This window comes from Calypte anna, chromosome 9, assembly GCF_003957555.1.
Source record: "Calypte anna isolate BGI_N300 chromosome 9, bCalAnn1_v1.p, whole genome shotgun sequence".
Classification (NCBI taxonomy): domain Eukaryota; kingdom Metazoa; phylum Chordata; class Aves; order Apodiformes; family Trochilidae; genus Calypte; species Calypte anna.
The window spans coordinates 5,560,054-5,573,944 of record NC_044255.1 but is presented as its reverse complement, the minus strand read 5'-3'; the positions used below and the strand labels follow the sequence as shown (position 1 = coordinate 5,573,944).

The following is a 13,891-nucleotide window of genomic DNA, read 5'->3' as shown; positions in this document are numbered from 1 at the left end:
GCTGACAGAGTGCTGACACAAGTCCTTGCAAACTTTGGCTAAGCTTACTTAGCATTAGTGAAACGCAGGCCTTGCAGCCTTGCAGTGGCTTTTACTTAGCATTAGTGAAATCCAGGCCTTGTAGTGGCAAAGCCCAATCTTCCACATAGCTGGGGGAGTTGAGGCTGGAGAAGAGGAGGCTCAGGGGAGACCTCATCACTCTCTACAACTCCCTGAAAGGAGGTTGGAGCCAGGGGGAGGTCGGTCTCTTTTCCCAGGCAACTCTCAGCAAGACAAGAGGGCAGGGTCTCAAGTTGTGCCAGGGGAGGTTTAGGTTGGAGATTAGAAAGAATTTCTTTCTGGAGAGGGTGATCAGGCATTGGAATGGGCTGCCAGGGAAGTAGTGGATTCTCCGTGTCTGGAGATATTTCAAAAGAGCCTGGATGTGGCACTGAGTGCCATGGGCTGGGAACCACGGGGGGAGTGGATCAAGGGTTGGACTTGATGATCTCTGAGGTCCCTTCCAACCCAGCCAATTCTGTGATTCCTGCTGGCATTCTTTATACCATGAAGCCGAAGGAAAAAATCCTCACTGCTGAAATCAGCTCTGCCAGCCTCAGCTGAGAGGCCTGGCAAAGAGGGAGGTGCACACTGAGGACCAGGACAGCAGCCTCATTATTTTGATGTCAGTGATCCACTGAGTGCACTCAGTTCACCAGGGAATAAATGGAGCTTTCAAGGGAATGGGAACAGCCGAGGAGAATGCTCTTTTGATTTACATTTTGTCACATGCAGAAGTGCTATGAAAGCACATGTATATGGGAGATGCTTTTTGCAGGCAAGGAGACATTAATGATTGCTTTAAAAGCTCAATTTCACAGCCAGAGTAGTTGCAGTGTAACAAAGCCCATCAGGACTCACTTGCTCCAAGAAAGGTTCTCCCTCTAGGAGCTGTAGCTGCAGTTGTCACCAGCCAGCAGTTATTCAGAAATCCCTGACTCCTCTCCAAATAGAAGCCTTGAGGAAAGATAATCCTCAGGGGATATGCAGCCTACCAACCTGTGCTCAGCAGCTTGTCCATACTTGTTTTGGTCTTGTTTGAAAGTAATTATTTAGGGGAACAATTGCCTTTTTTTTTTTCCCCATATTTTGGGGCACTTCAGACCCTGGACCGAGTGATGCTCTGGCTCATCAAAGGTGGTCTCTGACTGTACTTTGCATTCTTTTTTCATCCCTGGGTGTATCCAGCAGTTTGTACCTTGGCTGGAGCCTGGGGCTGGGAAGCTTCCTGCCAGGATGTGGCTCCAGGAACAGGAGCTGAACTGAATTGGGAACCCAGAACAGGGTGGCTGTACCCACTGTGTATGTCAGGAGGATCTGTTCTGAGGGGTCTGGTTTCCTTCTTCATCTTTGCTGCTTCAAGCAAACAACAAAACAAAACCCAACAACACTAAAAGAATGATTATTAACAATTATTATTAACAATCATTAACAATTATGGACTCCAGAGGTTTAAAAGAGCATCCAAATTTTGTTTGATGTACAAGTCTTCTTGTAGCTCCTGGCAGGCATTCCACGTGAATTATTCACACAAAGCCTCTGGAAAAGCAGGAATGTTCTCTTCTTACCTTGAAAAAGTGACATATTTTACTTGGTAGAATGAATTGTTCTTGGCACTTCTTAGATCTGTAGCTGTAGGAAGAGTTTCTGCTTGAGATTTGAATGTCTCTGCTAGCAAATTCAGGAGGTGAAATGTAAAATCCAAGGCATCACCAAGAATTGAAATAGTCTTAATTTTATGTGATGGTTTAACATCAATTATCAGAGAACACAGCTGAAAACACTGCTTACATCAAGATAAGGATGCTTATCTCAAGATAAGGAATGTAGTGTTTGTATTTAATAATGTCTTATGGATCAGTATCAGTGGAGTATCACTTTTTGGTCATTCACTAAACATTACCACAATGCCAAACACCTTATTGTAAATGAAGAGATCAACTGAGAGCTGTTATCCTGTGCTAGAGGATGAAAAATTCACTGAATGTAGCTTAACTTCTTTATAAAAATGTCTTTTGGAGCTGAACAAGTTGGTTGTTTTTTTTTAAATGAGTGTGTTAGCCACAACTGAATTTCACAATCTGCAGTATCGGAATAAAGCAAAATATCCCTGTTGAGTGGAGTTTAAATACCTAGAACTTCCCTGGATAGTGCTCAATGGTAAGAAAAAAGCAATGGGAATGTTGTGTGGAGGGAATGAACCTGATAGAGGCTGTGTCCAGAGCAGATAGCATGAGATTGGGAATTAAAAAATGTTAGGGAGGCCACCAATTTGATGTACTCAATATTATCCAAACTAGACACAGCTAAACTCTAGTTCCCTGTGCTTACATCTCCATGGTCAGCCTTGTATCTAATTAACAATTAAATAATTGACCAGCCACTTATCTGTGTGTGCCCTGGGAACTAAAGAAAGTTTCATGTAGAGGTTTGAGGAGGGTGAACACAAGGAAGAACTATTTACCAATTTTCAGTGAATATTGAGTTCTCCTCATTCCAGTGAAGTTCTGACAGTAGTTGCTGAAGAAACCACTTCTCTGGAAGGCCTTACTATTATCAGATAATTGTCAGCATTTGGCTGGATTACTTGAACTTCCCAAGCAGAAAATCCTGGAAGGAAAATGGGAATCACTGGTGAGCATTATCACACAGGGGGTGCAAAGTGCACTGAACGTTCACTTTTTCTTTTAAAATGTCAGGAAAATATCTGGCAGATTATTCTGATTTGCTTTTCTACAATAACTATTCAAGCCTTTTGTCTCTGCCATTCTAAGCACTTGGACTGGGAACTGTCAAGCTGAGTTTATTCATCTTAGTGTATGTTTGTGCTTTAAAGTGCTCTAAATGTGTTTTTGAGCTTCTTTCAGAACAGAAGTGTGGAATCATTATGATCTGCAATTGTCTCAGTGCATTGTCTCAACTTGTTCATTTTAATAACTTGGAATAACTTTAAAAATAGGGTGAAAAGCATGGAAGCTGAAGGGCATTCAGTTGTCCAACAGCAAAGCTTTTGGAAAGGAGTTTTGTCCAGCAAAAAGAAGAAAAACCACAAGCTCAGGAGTTTTGCAAATAGTATTTCTTCCCATACATCCATTAGACTCCTTCCCAATCAACTATCTCAGAATTACAGCTGAAACTGGACTCTGCATCTCCATAGAAAATGGACTATTGGCTTGCAAGTTGGTATATAGAACAAAAGGAAAAAAAAATAAAATATTTGTCATGTGGTCAGCAGGAATAGGGGAGTGATGGTTCCCCTCTACTTGACACTGAGTTGCTGGAGCTTGTCCAGGGAAGAGGAACCAAGTTGGGGAAGGGTCTGGAGAACAAGAGGAGAGGCTGAGGAAATGTGGGTGGTTTAGTCTGGAGAAGAAGAGGCTGAGGGGAGACCTTCTTGCTCTCCTCAAGTCCCTGAAAGGAATTTGTAGGGAGGTGGGGGTTGGCCTCTTCTCCCAAGTAAATAACGATGGGAGTGGGGGAATAGCCTGAAGTTGTCCCAGGGGAGGTTTAGACTAAATGTTAGGAAGAATTTCTTTATGGAAAGGGTTGTCAGGCACTGGAAGAGGCTGCTCAGGGAGGTGGTGGAGTCACCATCCCTGGAGGGATTAAAAAACCCTGTAGATGAAGCACTTCAGGTCTTACTCTGCTGGGCATGGGAGGTTTCTTGCTGGCTTGATGGTTGGACACAGTGATCTTTGAGATCTTTTCCAACCATGACAGTTCTGTGATTACTGTACTTCCAGCCTGTGGTAACACCACCTTTCACTCACTGATTGCCTGGCACATGGAATGTGTCAGCTCCAGTTGTGTACTGGGAAACACTGGGGATCCAACACAGCTCTGCCAGGTGCAGCAAAGACTTCTCTGGCTCTGTGCATCTGTCTCAGAAGGACTTTTTCAGCACCAGAATGATTCCCAGAAGACAGACAGATGGTACCATCTCTGTAGTCTCCTGATTTCCAGCCCTCATGCTTGCTGCAGTCTCACTGGGTACATTTTTTATTTTTTTCTTTTTTTTCTTTTTCTTTTTTTTTTTTTTTGTTACATGCCTTTTTACAAGGGCACGTAGCAATAGGATAAGGGGTAGTGGCTTTAAAGAAAGTAGATTTAGGGAGAAATTTTTTCCTAGGAGGGTGGTGGGACTCTGGCTTAAATTGCCCAGAGAAGCCCCATCCCTGGAAGTGTTCAAGTCCAGGTTGGAAGGGGCTTGGAGCAACCTGGGCTGGTGGGAGGTGTCCCTGGCCATGCAGGGGGTTAGAACTGGATGAGCTTTATGGTCCCTCCCAACCCAAACTATTTTATCATTTTATGCTCTTGTTTCATTTTATGAGGCCAACTAGTTCAGAATTGGAATTGTCCTAAAAATCTCCAGGGCCTGTGGTCATCTCCCTGCCTCTTTTTTGTGATTCTCAGGCAGCTTGTTTCCATGGAAATGAGTCCCATCCATAATGGATGCTCCAGTCATTATATTGTCAAAGCAGAAACACAGAGAAAATAAAAATCTACTTGGGGAGAATTACCAGGCCACATACTTAGGTGTGACAGAAAATATTTAGTATTTTAGGAAAGAACATGGAAAAAAAAATAATCATGCTGCTGTGATTCTTAACAACAGAGGTATCTGGTATCCCAGCTTTATCTTCATTTGGTTGCAGTTTTAAAACTCCACAGAATAGCTAAAAATCTGGAGAAACATATTGTACATTCTCTAAGAGGGCCCATTCGTTTCCCACTGGAGGAATGTCAGAAATTGTTTCCCTTCCAGTCAGGGCAGTTTCAAGAGGAAGCTGAACTGGTTTTCATTTTTCATCCCAAGTCCCCACCATAACAAGAATCATCACAGCTGCAAATAGCTGCTGCCCATTTAACTTTTTAACCACTCTGAACGGCTTTTGCCACAATTTGAACCTACTTGAAATGTCTGACCCTGTCTTCTTACAATTCTACTGCTGATATATATATATATATTTATGTTCAAGAAATCTTCAGTGGTGTAGAAGCACTGTATGTGCTCTGTGTGTAGAGGCAGAGATGCATGGACAGGTATATTTTTGAGTAACATTGTCTGGCAATGGCACATCCCATAATAAATCTTGATTTTTCAACTTCTTACAACTTTACCAGGTTGGGACCACTCAGGCTTAATGCTGTTCAGCCCCATTTACATTCCAGAGATTTCTTTTGTGCTGTTAATTTGAAGTCTAACTTTTTTTTTCAATTCTAGCCAAGAAACAGGATACAAAAGAAAATATTTTGCTGTCATGGAGAAGACACAGGCTTTTTGGTAAGCCCTGGAACAAGGCTGTAGAGCACATGGGTGATGTCTTGCTGTCACAGACACAGCTTTTTGCTGCCCTACTAAGGATTAACCCAAATGTGTCTGCTTTAATCCTCTGAAAAATTTAATCTCTCCTATTCATAGTCTTGCCTTCCTAAAATTCACAGCTTGAATTTGGGGATGTTTAAAGCACAACTGAGAAGTCCTGTGTGTTGCTTGGCTGTGAGTTCATCTTCCCCAGGTGCTGAACATTCACCCATCTACTGCTCCAGGGTCGGGCAAGGTTGAGGACAAGGTGAGAAAGCAGAAACAGAGAGAAAAAGGAAAAGGACCCTTCAGGGAAATCTGTACATACTGTTAAAATTAAACACTGTTAAAATACATACTGTGAAAATGAAACAGGTGTTTAAATGCTCTACAGAGTAAGCATGCAGTGCATCTTTTTAACAAAGCCATTTCCCTGAATCTCTGAAATTCCATCCCCTCCAAACTTTCTCTTTCCCATTTCCACCTCACCCACCTGACAAACCCAGAACCTTCCACATCTTCGTGTGAAATTCTCAAGCAAGGGCATAGCTTTGGTGTTTGAGTCAGTGACAGATGCACTGGAATCTTGTCAGTAGTGCTTTGATGCAGCCCTTTTCCAAAGAATATGCAAAGATCCCTTTCCTTAGGCACAGGGGGAATTAATCAAAGAGTTTATTTGCCCACAGTACCTAATCTCCTCCAATTAGCAGTTGGCCAGATGAGTTAATTCTGGACGTGCTTGCTGAGCACTCTGGTGTGTAGGCTGTGTTTTAGGTGGTGGCACTGAATGTTTCCGTGGTCTGTTCCATAAAGAAATGTGACTTTTCCTACATTTCTCCTGCAGACAAGACAACTGTTTATCCCCAGGAACTCCAGAAGAAAGCCCACACTCCCAATAGGACATAATTTTGGAGAAAAAGAAAAAACAGCAACAGAAAAATCTTAGCAGGTACACCAAGGTTAAACAGTTATGTTGTGCAAAAAATTAACCTCCTGTTAAAAAAAAAATTGCCAGCATCAGATATATTTGAAACATGCTTAAAACCTAGGAATACCAGAAAAATAGTCAGAGTTTCTTTTTTCTTCCTTCCAGATTTTAGGAAGCAATTCTAATTTTTGCAGGCAGACTTTTGAACTAAAGCAAATCCTTTTTGGTGATGTCTGCCCTAATACTGTGACATATTTTGCAATAGGCTGGAACATGGGCACTACAAGTACTGTCTGCAAAAGGCTCTTTAGAGCTCCTAGCTCTTTGCTTTAAGTTGTAGTATCTGGAGAAACAAATAGAATCAAGACTTGATGACCTTAATAATTAAAAAGAGTAAATATAATCTTTCACTGTAGTCATAAAGAAATAAAAAAGGTTTTTTTATTTAATATATCAAAAGAATAGTATTTTTCTTTCCTTCCTCACAATACTGGATTAACCCTGCTTCTCTTCTGCAAATAAATCAAATAAAAAGTGATGGGTCAGTGACAGGGAATACAAATTGGCTTCCTTTTCTAAGTCCTATTATTTTTACTCTTGATACAGGACAAAATTGAATTGTACTCTTTGGACCTGGTCCTTAAGGCCGTGGTTTAGGAGTTAGATTATGGTGTTAATCAAAGTTTGGACTGGATGATCTTGGAGGTCTCTTCCAACCTAAACATTCTGGGATATTGTGATCATTTCTGGGAGTTTTTCAGTATTCCACTGATTCCAGTTTGAGTGATGTTCAACATCTGTAGCAGCTGAGTTACCTTGAGGTTGTGCTGGAGATTCTAACCAGTTCTGTGTATGATTTTTACTGTTAAATTCCAACCAAATAGTTTGTCAGTTTTATTTGTAGAGGCTCACAGTGACCCCCAGCACTAGAAAAACACAGCAGGAGTTCCCTTTGCCAGCCCCACTGCCTCTAGGTCTGGGAAATCTCTCTGCTTTTGAAACTGAAAAAGATTATTTCAGGGCTTTCAACAGTGTTCAGCAGAACTGTTGCTCATGATTTGCACGACTAAAATAAATTCCAACAGTAACAAATATTTCTAAAGCCCTCCAGAATGCCACAATGTCCTTGTTGTAAGCCCTTAGTAATAGAAGCATATTATTTGCTCCACTTTTCAGCAACTGTACACCTGGTTTATAAAAGCTGTGCCCATGGTTTCAAACCTGCCTCTGGTGAGTGGAAATCTAACCAGTAGATGAAGGATTTTATCTTGCATTTATCTGTCCACTACTGAGAAAAGGAAAGAGGCAGGGATGCTGTGGTGTTTTCAAATAGTTGATGTGGCAGCAGGGTTCTGACCCTCAGAAAATCAGAATGCATGTGCACATTTCTTCATCCTTGGATTTGTGGTTGGCCCCTGAAATGTTTGATAAAAAAAAAAATACACTTTTGAAGACTTTTAATAGATGGAGGTGGTGATAAAGCCTACAGAGATGGAATTTTGATCTTGTGGAAAAAAAAACTAAAGAGAAGCATAAGAGCTCCAGAATGGTGAAGAAAGGGGTGGAAATGCAAGGAGCCAAAAATGAATATTTTTATAGCATTTACCAGTCTTATTGAGGGAAATCAGAACTGCCTAAAATATAATTTCAATCAAGATGCCAGCTCTTTGGGGTATTTTTTAATTACAGGCTCATTTGGAATTGCTGACCAGTTTAGATAAACTATGAAAATGTACCCTGAATCCACATGGCCCTCCACACACCTCCATTGCTTGCTGTGGATCAGGAAGTTTTTCTTCCTTTAGAAGAATTCCTTTAGAGGAATCCCTTTAGAATTCCTTATAGGATTTGTAGTATGGGATTAAAATACATACTCAAACCAATTCAAAACATACAGCTGGACAAAAAAAAAAAACGAACCCAAAGCCACCAAACTAAATATCATAACCACCCATCTGTTTATCTGCAAAGCTGGAAAACAGTTTTTCTAGATCAAAGTAATTGTCCCATTATTGCAATAGCTCCTGATTGCCACTGGGTGGTGGCTGCCCAGAGGGGACTGTGGAAGCACAGATTTCCACAACACTGGAAGCAATTCCAGGGGAGACAGCTCCCAGCATAGGAAATTCTTATCGGTGCACAACGGGGGGGAGGTGCTGAGTGTCTCAAATATTCTGGAATATTCGACAAACCACAGGAATTCCTTTTGGAGTCAATACCATCTCCCTGCAGGGGTATCTTTCCCTCTAGTGCCTTTGTTGCTTCCTCATCACTAAAAATTCAGGCTCCTCCAAGGGATACCATGGAAGTGTCTAAGCCAAAAACATCTCCAAACATTTTTTTTGTATCCTCAGTGTGGCTACAGCAGTTTTATGACCTCTCCTCCTCAGAAAAGTCTCTGCTCTTACCCAAACAAACCACACCCAGAGGAAGAATATTGCATTGTAGTGCTGGAGACTGTTTCTCAGTCACCAGTGTACTCATTCCTGGCTAGGTATTAATTATTATTAATTCTTTTTGTAATTATGTCAGTGCACCAAGTCTCCATTTCTTGTGTTCCTCTCTGACCAGCACAATTGATGAATGTCAGTTCACGTTTCTGGAAAGCATCTGCAGCAAGATGGGGATAATTAGAAAAGGGGATAAATGTCAGAAATGGGATCAACTTCCAGTTGTCCCACAGAGGACACTATCACTTCTATATCTTACTGCTGAAACTCTGGCACTCAACAAAAATATCAGATGGTCTTCAGGTTTTTTAGTTTTTAGAACGTTTGTATTTCACTGGTTGATCAGAGTTGCACACTATAAAACTGACATATAGCTAATATATGGTAGGGATTATTTTATATATGTATTCCCAGTGTGTAAGAGTTCAGATTATTGCTTTGTCATCTCTTTGGTAGTAGATTTTTTTTGGTTTGTCTGAAATATTTTCCACCCTGGTGTATGGTGTCACACCATAAGTTTAAACTGACCATGTAGACATAGTTTGCAGAATGCAGAAATAGAAATCCCACTTCATGGTTTTTATTAATAATAACAACAATAATAATTTTAATCATAATAAACAGGGGGATAACAGCAGAGGGGTTTAATGGGAAGGGGAATTTTAGGGGAACCTGAGGTTTCTGAGCTGTGCCCTGTAAGGTCAGCTGTGGATGTGTACTGGCCAGGGTTGAACCTGTTGTACTCCAGAACTTTTTTAGGAAAAAGCTGATCTGGTATCTTTTACTGTCATCCCTTTGGGATCCCAGGAGTTTCTGGTTTATCCGTAGTTTGTCCCAGGAGCAGGGACATTCTGCTGCTCAGAATAGCCCTGGAGCACAGACACATCCCTGAGCTCACCAGATCCTACCTCTGGGACAGTGTCCCTACCAGGGACAGGTTTTGTGTTCTGTGCAGCCCAGGGGCACTTATTAAAAAACAAGATTAAACTGACCATGTAGACATAGTCTGCAGAATGCAGAAATAGCAATCCCACTTCATGTTTTTTATTAATAATAACAACGATAATAATTTTAATCATAATAAACAGGGGGGATAACAGCAGAGGGGTTTAATGGGATTGCATATCCCTAGGGAAGGGGAGTTTTAGGGGAACCTGAGGTTTCTGAGCTGTGCCCTGTAAGGTCAGCTGTGGATGTGTACTGGCCAGGGTTGAACCTGTTGTACTCCAGAACTTTTTTAGGAAAAAGCTGATCTGGGATCTTTTATTGTCATCCCTTTGGGATCCCAGGAGCTGCTGGTTTATCTGTAGTTTGTCCCAGGAGCAGGGACATTCTGCTGTTGAGGATACCCCTGGAGCACAGATACATCCCTGAGCTCACCAGATCCTACCTCTGGGACAGTGTCCCTACCAGGGATGGGTTTTGTGTTCTGTGCAGCCCAGGGGCACTTATTAAAACCCAATTAACAAAGGCTGCCCGAGCTTTGCCAGCGTCAGTCACAGTCACCAAGGCTCCCGGTTTGTTTGGAGGCTTTTCTAGACAAATCCTCTCTGTTCAGGCTGCCTCCAGATGCTCCCAAAGTTACGTTTCCCTTGCAGTTGTTGAACAGAGCTGGGCATTGTCTGGCCCTGGGCCTTTGGCACACGCAGCTTCAGCTCTTTTGTTTTTTAGGGACCAGCACGGCCGCTTCGCTCACTGCCAAGTTCATTTACCACACACACACACACACACACCTTGCTCTCTCCTCGCCGGGTATTTAGTGCTCGATCGGAAAAATTAATCCCCAATTTGTTTTTACTGCCAGAAGAACGTTTTCCCTGAGGATCAAAACCTCCACGGGCCCGCTCAGGCCTCGGAGTTGCGGGGCTGCCTCCCACCCACCATCAGAACCAGGAGGAGGAGGGGGGGGGGGAGGGGCAGATCCCTGCCCGGGTCCCTCCCGCTCTCCCTCAGCGCCCTGCGGGACTTCCGCGCATGTGACGGCGGCTTCCGCCTCCTCCGGAGCAAGGTACGCGCATCCCGCCCCCCTACACCCCCCTCCTCCGCGGAAGTGACGCCTGCGCTTGGGTCGCTGCGCAGTTGTTCCTTCGGTGCGGCCGGCGCGGAGGAGCCGGAGTCGCCCGGCGGTCGCTGCCCTCCCGTCCCTCACAGTCCGGACCTTCCCGCCCGGATACTCCTTCCCGTCCTCCGCTTCCCTCCGCCCGCATCCAGGCACCCCCGGGACGGCCTCGCCGCAACCACGAAGCTCCGCAGCGCGGTGAGTGCGAGGCGCTCGGAGGCCGCTCCGCGGGTGGCCTCGCTTTGCCGGGAGCCGCCGCCGCCGCCGCCGCCTCCTCCTCCTCCTCCTCCTCCTCCTCCTCCTCCTCCTCCTCCTCCTCCTCTTCCCCGCCGCGCCGGGGCCCGTTATGTAAGGGAGCCCCGGGCCCCAGGCGCCTCAGCCGCGGCCTGCGCCGCCGGCCTCTCGGGCGGGCCGCACCGCGCCGCTTTCAGGGCCCCTTCGGCGATTCGGGGCCACCCTTCCTCGGTGAGGGGGGGTCGGGGGGAGCCGAGGCGGCGCCATCCTGGGTGTCGGGGAGGGTGCGGGTCGGGTTCCAGGCCCTGGCGCGGGGAGCGCTGCGGGAGGTGCCGAGCGGCGGGCAGCGGGGCCTCGCTCCCCGGCAGGCCCTGAACCTGCAGCGCCGTGCGGGGCCCCGCAGGGTGCTCGGGAACAGGTGCCTGCAGGGGCCCTGTGACGGGGGAATTTGCCCTGAGGGGGGAATTATTACCCCCCTCTGGGTCCCGCCTCGGCCCCTTCTGCGTTTTGGGGCTGCTGAGGGTGCGGGTTGCCTTTGCGGTGTTGGTGTTGAATGAGGCGTTTTTACTGCTGGTTTGTTGCTGTAGGCTGAGGCTTGTCCAGGTGATAACTTGAGGAACATCGAGGAGAGCGTCAGGAGGGTACCAGCCAATTTGTTGTTTTTTATTTAAATAAATGGTATCGGCAGCCTCCAACTGCATACAAAGGACTGCGTGTAGGATCTGCCCTGCTACCTTTCTATCTGTGAGCTGGAGGAAGGAGTAAGATTTTAGTCGTGTGTGGCTTCCAGAAGCAGGGTGAGAGGGAAAGATAAAAGACCTGGCACAGGCTGGGCTTTCCTGGAGCATTTGGAGCCAAATGGTGAAATCTGTGCTTTGAAAAAAATGTGTAGAATGAGTTTTTAAGTAAGGGGATGTGTGCAGCTCTCAGCAGGAGAAGACCTGGACTTAATTTGTTCTTAAGTGTGTTCAGGCTACCTAATTTGACTAGACTTTATGTCTGCTGTAATACAATTTCACTGTTAGAAGGTTAATTGTGCCATAACTTCTGTGCTCATATGATGCAAAAATTCCCAACCTATACTTTTTGTGGTACTAATTATGCACTTTAACTTTCAGCTTAAAAACTAAGAGGGTTTAAGAGGCTCTTAGAGGTTCTGTCAATTTGAAGAAAAACAAAACTGACAGCTTCATCTTATTTCTGAAAGGAATATGGAATGAAGTGAAAAATAATGAAAAAATGCTTTGTAGGATGCAAAATTTACCCAGAAGCAGTTTCAGAATTTAACAAAAACATTGAGTGCCTTCTCATGTAGTGAAACTTAATTCTTAAAAAAAAATTTGTTTGTTTGATAGTTGATTTGGCAATAGACAAGCCTGTAGGACACTTAAATGAGAGGAGGTAATAAGAAGGTTACTCACAACCTCAAAGGTATGCAGGAGATGCAAGGGTTGGAGCTGACAACTTGAACCCCTTGTGCAAGAGCAGCAAGAGAAATTGTAAGCTTCAGGCTTAATCTTTCTGTAGGTAGTGGCTTTCTTGGAAGAAAAAAACTTTTCCTACAAGGATTTTTTGGATAATAGAACAATGCCACTAATGTACAAATGAAGTTGGTTCATGAGCAGGATTTTAGGATGAAAATTCTGGTATAGGGTTTGTTTTCTGTGAATGACATGACTACATCTGTTGAATCTTTAATATATAGCCAGGGTCTCTCTCCTTAATGGTACTGTGTGAGTATTAAAAATCTGGTATTCAACATAAAATGTAGTAACAAAGTGTTTGATACTGTAGGCTTGCAGATGAGAATTCCATCCATCAGAAAAGCTCCCAGAGTTTAAACTGCTTTGTTCATTTTTAGTCATAAATTGCACACAGACAGAATATTGAAGCTTGATTACAGGTGCCTCCCATTCTTCCTGTTTTATGATGAGCATCTTGCCACTGGAGCAGTGGAGGAAGGCTTGGATGTGAAGGGTGTTTCCAGCTTTATGTTTTGCTTTGTGTAAAAAACTTGAGGCAAAGTTGTTAATTGTCCTTTTCCAGGCTGTGGTTCTGCAGCCTTAGTCTGTACTGCCAGGGTCCAGTCCCAAAGCCTTCCTTGCTTTGGGACTGGGGTTGTCTCAGGCATCTGGTGCTTCAAGCTGGCAGGAAGAAAATGGAGCAAATCTCTGCTCAAAATGCTCCAGCAAAACCCCAAATTACTTCAGCTGACTGAGAGGTTAAAAGTGCCAGTTGTGTCCCAGCACACATCCATTTTGGGATGGATTCCCAAAAGTGGGAGAGTTACGGACTGCCATAAACCTGTGCCCTGTTTAGGCCAAGGGGTGACACTTGCTTCCTGGTAAAATTCAGTGACCTTTATTGAAATCTTGGATGAATGGAAGAAATGAAGCCTGCTCTGTCTGCAAATACCAGTGTGATGTGGCAAGTGGGGTTTTTTAAAGTGTTGTTTTTTTTTTAAAGTGATTGTCACAGAAGTGCCTGTTACTTTGCTGGGTATGTGCATCAGAGGGCCTATTTTGGTGGTTAAAGTTATGTCAGAATATAATCATTGGCAGATATTTGAACAACAGATGTGTCCTGAACTATTTTTCTTTGATAATTGTCAGCGGAAATTTTTTATTATTATCATTATTACAAATTATCAGACTTTTAGGAATTGTATTTTACTTTTTCACTATATCACTGAAAATTATGACTGGAAATCAAACGGGTGAAGTGTTACCATTACTAAGATGGTAATTAACTTAAGGAGTTGTATGTTAGTAGAAACTGGGTTGTTTGTACAGTTGCATAGTAAACAGCATTCCAAGAGGATTCCAGAGTAGATGTTTAAAAAAAAATATCATAAAACCGTGGAATTTTCAGGATTG

The 13,891-nt window shown here is 43.8% G+C and overlaps 1 protein-coding gene across 1 annotated transcript in view; it reads left to right on the top strand.

Moving 5' to 3' along the window:
• Positions 1-10,744: 10,744 nt before the first annotated feature.
• The window catches only part of FAM168B (family with sequence similarity 168 member B), a 28,338-nt gene continuing 25,191 nt past the window's right edge, over positions 10,745-13,891 (top strand). The window contains exon 1 of the mRNA XM_030456398.1: positions 10,745-10,979. The gene's annotated coding sequence lies outside the window, so the exon portion shown is untranslated. The remainder of the gene's footprint in view (positions 10,980-13,891) is intronic.